This window comes from Zeus faber, assembly GCF_960531495.2.
Source record: "Zeus faber genome assembly, contig: SCAFFOLD_26, whole genome shotgun sequence".
Lineage (NCBI taxonomy): Eukaryota > Metazoa > Chordata > Actinopteri > Zeiformes > Zeidae > Zeus > Zeus faber.
In genome coordinates, this window is record NW_028293125.1 from 277543 (window position 1) to 284086 (window position 6544).

Consider the following 6544-nt stretch of genomic DNA (forward strand, 5'->3'; position numbering starts at 1 on the left):
TCTTTCTTTCAATCTTTCTTTCAAACTTTCAATCTTTCTTTCAATATTTCTTTCAATCTTTCTTTCTTTAAATCTTTCTTTCAATCTTTCTTTCAAACTTTCAATCTTTATTTCAATCTTTCAATCTTTCATTCTTTCTTTCAATATTTCAATTTTTCAATCTTTCTTTCATTCTTTCTTTTAATCTTTCAATCTTTCTTTCATTGTTTCTTTCAATCTTTCTGTCTTTCAATATTTCATTCAATCTTTCTTTCATTCCTTCTTTCAATCTTTCTTTCAAATTTTCTTTCAATCTTTCTTTTTTCAATATTTCTTTCAATCTTTCTTTCATTCTTTCTTTCAGTCTTTCAAAATTTGTTTCAAACTTTCAATCTTTCTTTCAATCTTTCAGTCGTTCAATCTTTCTTTCAATCTTTCTTTCAATCTTTCAATCTTCAATCTTTCAATCTATCTTTCAGTCTTTCTTTCAATCATTCAATCTTTCAATCTTTCAGTCGTTCAATCTTTCTTTCAATCTTTCTTTGAATCTTTCTTTCATTCTTTCCTTCAGTCTTTCAATCTTTCTTTCAATCTTTCTTTCAATCTTTCTTTCAATCTTTCTTTCATTCTTTCTTTCATTCTTTCTTTCAATCTTTCAATCTTTCTTTCAATATTTCTTTCAATCTTTCTTACTTTCAATCTTTCTTTCTTAAAATCTTTCTTTCAATCTTTCTTTCAAACTTTCATTCTTTATTTCAATCTTTCAATCTTTCAATCTTTCTTTCATTCTTTCTTTCAATCTTTCTTTCAATCTTTCAATCTTTCTTTCAATATTTCTTTCAATCTTTCTTTCTTTCAATCTTTCTTTCAAACTTTCAATCTTTATTTCAATCTTTCAATCTTTCAAACTTTCTTTCAATCTTTCTTTCAATCTTTCAATCTTTCTTTCATTCTTTCTTTCAATATTTCAATCTTTCAACCTTTCTTTCATTCTTTCTTTCAATCTTTGAATCTTTCTTTAATTTTTTCTTTCAATCTTTCTTACTTTCAATTTTTCTATCTTTCAATATTTCTTCCAATCTTTCAATCTTTCTTTTGTTATTCTTTAAATCTTTCTTTCTTTCAATCTTTCTATCCATCTATCTATCAATCTTTTTTTGATTCTTTCTTTCAATCTTTCTTTTTTCAAACTTTCTTGCAAACTTTCTTTCAATTGTTTAATCTTTCAATCTTTCTTTCATTCTTTCTTTCAGTCTTTCAATCTTTTTTTCATTCTTTCTTTCAATATTTCAATCTTTCAATCTTTCTGTCATTCTTTCTTCCAATCGTTCAATCTTTCTTTTATTATTTCTTTCAATCTTTCTTTCTTTCAATCTTTCTTTCCATCTTTCTTTCAATCTTTCTTTCATTCTTTCTTTCAATCTTTCTTTTTTCAATATTTCTTTCAATCTGTCAATTTTTCTTTCATTCTTTCATTTTTTCTTTCAATTGTTCTTTCATTCTTTCTTTCAATCTTTCTTTAAATATTTCAATCTTTCAATCTTTCTTTCAATCTTTCAGTCTTTCTTTCATTCTTTCTTTCAATATTTCAATCTTTCAATCTTTCTTTCATTCTTTCTTTCAATCTTTCAATCTTTCTTTCATTCTTTCTTTCAATCTTTCAATCTTTCAATTTTTCTATCTTTCAATATTTCTTCCAATCGTTCAATCTTTCTTTCATTATTTCTTTCAATCTTTCTTTTGTTATATCTTTCAATCTTTCTTTCCATCTTTCTTTCAATATTTCTTTCATTCTTTCTTTCAATCTTTCTTTCATTATTTCTTTCAGTCTTTCAATCTTTCTTTCAGTCGTTCAATCTTTCTTTCAATCTTTCTTTCAATCTTTCAATCTTCAATCTTTCAATCTATCTTTCAGTCTTTCAATCTTTCTTTCAAACTTTCAATATTTCTTTCAATCTTTCAGTCGTTCAATCTTTCTTTCAATCTTTCTTTCAATCTTTCTTTCATTCAATCTTTCAATCATTCAATCTTTCAATCTTTCTTTCTATCAATCTTTCTTTCATTCTTTCCTTCAGTCTTACAATCTTTCTTTCAATCTTTCTTTCATTCTTTCTTTCATTCTTTCTTTCAATCTTTCAATCTTTCTTTCAATATGTCTTTCAATCTTTCTTACTTTCAATCTTTCCTTTTTTAAATCTTTCTTTCAATCTTTCTTTCAAACTTTCATTCTTTATTTCAATCTTTCAATCTTTCAATCTTTCTTTCATTCTTAATTTCAATCTTTCAATCTTTCAATCTTTCTTTCATTCTTTCTTTCAATCTTTCAATCTTTCTTTCAATATTTCTTTCAATCTTTCTTTCTTTAAATATTTCTTTCAATCTTTCTTTCAAAATTTCAATCTTTATTTCAATCTTTCTTTCAATATTTCAATCTTTCTTTCATTCTTTCTTTCAATCTTTCAATCTTTCTTTCATTCTTTCTTTCAATCTTTCTTACTTTCAATTTTTCTATCTTTCAATATTTCTTCCAATCTTTCAATCTTTCTTTTGTTATTCTTTCAATCTTTCTTTCTTTCAATCTTTCTTTCCATCTTTCTTTCATTCTTTCTTTCAATCTTTCTTTTTTCAATATTTCTTTCAATCTGTCAATTTTTCTTTCATTCTTTCATTCTTTCTTTCATTCTTTCTTTCAATCTTTCTTTAAATATTTCAATCTTTCAATCTTTCTTTCAATCTTTCAGTCTTTCTTTCATTCTTTCTTTCAATCTTTCAATTTTTCTATCTTTCAATATTTCTTCCAATCGTTCAATGTTTCTTTCATTATTTCTTTCAATCTTTCTTTTGTTATATCTTTCAATCTTTCTTTCTTTCAATCTTTCTTTCCATCTTTCTTTCAATCTTTCTTTCATTCTTTCTTTCAATCTTTCTTTCATTATTTCTTTCAGTCTTTCAATCTTTCTTTCAAACTTTCAATCTTTCTTTCAATCTTTCAGTCGTTCAATCTTTCTTTCAATCTTTCTTTCAATCTTTCAATCTTCAATCTTTCAATCTATCTTTCAGTCTTTCAATCTTTCTTTCAAACTTTCAATATTTCTTTCAATCTTTCAGTCGTTCAATCTTTCTTTCAATCTTTCTTTCAATCTTTCAATCATTCAATCTTTCAATCTTTCTTTCTTTCAATCTTTCTTTCAATCTTTCTTTCATTCTTTCCTTCAGTCTTTCAATCTTTCTTTCAATCTTTCTTTCATTCTTTCTTTCAATCTTTCTTTCAATATGTCTTTCAATATTTCTTACTTTCAATCTTTCTTTTTTTAAATCTTTCTTTCAATCTTTCTTTCAAACTTTCATTCTTTATTTCAATCTTTCAATCGTTCAATCTTTCTTTCATTCTTTATTTCAATCTTTCAATCTTTCAATCTTTCTTTCATTCTTTCTTTCAATCTTTCTTTCAATCTTTCAATCTTTCTTTCAATATTTCTTTCAATCTTTCTTTCTTTAAATCTTTCTTTCAATCTTTCTTTCAAACTTTCAATCTTTATTTCAACCTTTCTTTCAATATTTCAATCTTTCTTTCATTCTTTCTTTCAATCTTTCAATCTTTCTTTAATTCTTTCTTTCAATCTTTCTTACTTTCAATTTTTCTATCTTTCAATATTTCTTCCAATCTTTCAATCTTTCTTTTGTTATTCTTTCAATCTTTCTTTCTTTCAATCTTTCTATCCATCTATCTTTCAATCTTTCTTTCATTCTTTCTTTCAATCTTTCTTTTTTCAAACTTTCTTACAAACTTTCTTTCAATTGTTTAATCTTTCAATCTTTCTTTCATTCTTTCTTTCAGTCTTTCAATCTTTTTTTCATTCTTTCTTTCAATATTTCAATCTTTAAATCTTTCTTTCATTCTTTATTTCAATCTTTCAATCTTTCTTTCATTCTTTCTTTCAATCTTTCTTACTTTCAATTTTTCTATCTTTCAAAATTTCTTCCAATCGTTCAATCTTTCTTTCATTATTTCTTTCAATCTTTCTTTCTTTAATTCTTCCTTTCAATCTTTTTTACTTTCAATTTTTCTATCTTTCAATATTTCTTCCAATCTTTCAATCTTTCTTTTGTTATTCTTTCAATCTTTCTTTCTTTCAATCTTTCTATCCATCTATCTTTCAATCTTTCTTTCATTCTTTCTTGCAAACTTTCTTTCAATTGTTTAATCTTTCAATCTTTCTTTCATTCTTTCTTTCAGTCTTTCAATCTTTTTTTCATTCTTTCTTTCAATATTTCAATCTTTCAATCTTTCTTTCATTCTTTCTTTCAATCTTTCAATATTTCTTTCATTCTTTCTTTCAATCTTTCTTACTTTCAATTTTTCTATCTTTCAAAATTTCTTCCAATCGTTCAATCTTTCTTTCATTATTTCTTTCAATCTTTCTTTTATCTCTTTCAATCTTTCTTTCTTTCAATCTTTCTTTCCATCTTTCTTTCATTCTTTCTTTCAATCTTTCTTTTTTCAATCTTTCTTGCAATCTTTCTTTCAATTGTTTAATCTTTCAATCTTTCTTTCATTCATTCTTTCATTCTTTCTTTCAATCTTTCTTTCAATCGTTCTTTCTTTCTTTTAGTCTTTCTTTCATTCTTTCTTTTAATCTTTCAATCTTTCTTTCATTGTTTCTTTCAATCTTTCTTTCATTCTTTCTTTCATTCTTTCTTTCAATCTTTCTTTCAATCTTTCTTTCTTTCTTTTAGTCTTTCTTTCAATCTTTCAATTTTTCAATCTTTCTTTCATTCTTTCTTTTAATCTTTCAATCTTTCTTTCATTCTTTCCTTCAGTCTTTCATTCTTTCTTTCAATCTTTCTTTTTTCAATCTTTCTTGCAATCGTTCTTTCAATTGTTTAATCTTTCAATCTTTCTTTCATTCTTTCTTTCAGTCTTTCAATCTTTTTTTCAATCTTTCTTTCATTCTTTCTTTCAATCTTTCTGTCCGTCATGCTTTCTTTCAGTCTTTCTTTCATTCTTTATTTCAATCTTTGTTTCATTCTTTCTTTCAATCTTTCATTCAATCTTTCTTTCAATCTTTCTTTCAATCTTTCTTTCAATCGTTCTTTCATTCTTTATTTTAATCTTTCAATCTTTCTTTAATTGTTTCTTTCAATCTTTCTGTCTTTCAATATTTCTTTCAATCTTTCAATCTTTCTTTTTTTTTCAATCTTTCTTTCAATCTTTCTTTTATTCTATCTTTAAACTTTCTGTTTTTTCAATCTTTCTTGCAATCTTTCTTTCAGTCTTTCAATCTGTCTTTCAAACTTTCAATCTTTCTTTCAATTTTTCAATCTTTCAATCTTTCTTTCAATTTTTCTTTCAATCTTTCAGTCTTTCTTTCATTCTTTCTTTCAATCTTTCAATCTTTCAATCTTTCAATCTTTCTTTCATTCTTTCTTTCAATCTTTCTTTCAATATTTCTTTCAATCTTTCTTTCTGTCAATCTTTCTTTCCATCTTTCTTTCCATCTTTCTTTCATTCTTTCCTTCAGTCTTTCAATCTTTCTTTCAATCTTTCTTTCAATTTTTCTTTCAATCTTTCTTTCATTCTTACCTTCAATCTTTCAATCTTTCTTTCAATCTTTCTTTCAATCTTTCATTCATTCCTTCTTTCAATCTTTCAATCTTTCTTTCAATATTTCTTTCAATCTTTTTTACTTTCAATCTTTCTTTCTTTAAATCTTTCTTTCATTCTTTCTTTCAAACTTTCATTCTTTATTTCAATATTTCAATCGTTCAATCTTTCTTTCATTCTTTCTTTCAATCTTTCTTTCAATCTTTCAATCTTTCTTTCAATGTTTCTTTCAATCTTTCTTTCGTTAAATGTTTCTTTCAATCTTTCTTTCAAACTTTCAATCTTTATTTCAATCTTTCAATCTTTCAATCTTTCTTTCATTCTTTCTTTCAATATTTCAATCTTTCAATCTTTCTTTCATTCTTTCTTTCAATCTTTCAATTTTTCTTTCAATCTTTCTTTCTTTCAATTTTTCTATCTTTCAATATTTCTTCCAATCTTTCAATCTTTCTTTTGTTATTCTTTCAATCTTTCTTTCTTTCAATCTTTCTTTCTATCTATCTTTCAATCTTTCTTTCATTCTTTCTTTCAATCTTTCTTTTTTCAATCTTTCTTGCAAACTTTCTTTCAATTGTTTAATCTTTCAATCTTTCTTTCATTCTTTCTTTCAGTCTTTCAATCTTTTTTTCAATCTTTCTTTCAATCTTTCAATCTTTCTTTCTATCTTTCTTTCAATCTTTCTTTCATTCTTTATTTCAATCTTTTTTTCATTCTTTCTTTCAATCTTTCTTTCTTTCAATCTTTCTTTCAATCTTTCTTTCAATCTTTCTGTCTTTCAATATTTCTTTCAATCTTTCAATCTTTCTTTCTTTTTTCAAACTTTCTTTCAATCTTTCTTTTATTCTATCTTTAAATCTTTCTTTTTTTTGTAACATGTATTTGTCGAGTTATGATCATTTTCATCATTGTGTGCACATGTGGGAAAAAATGCATTTTCAGCCGATTTCAACGTCGAAAAGG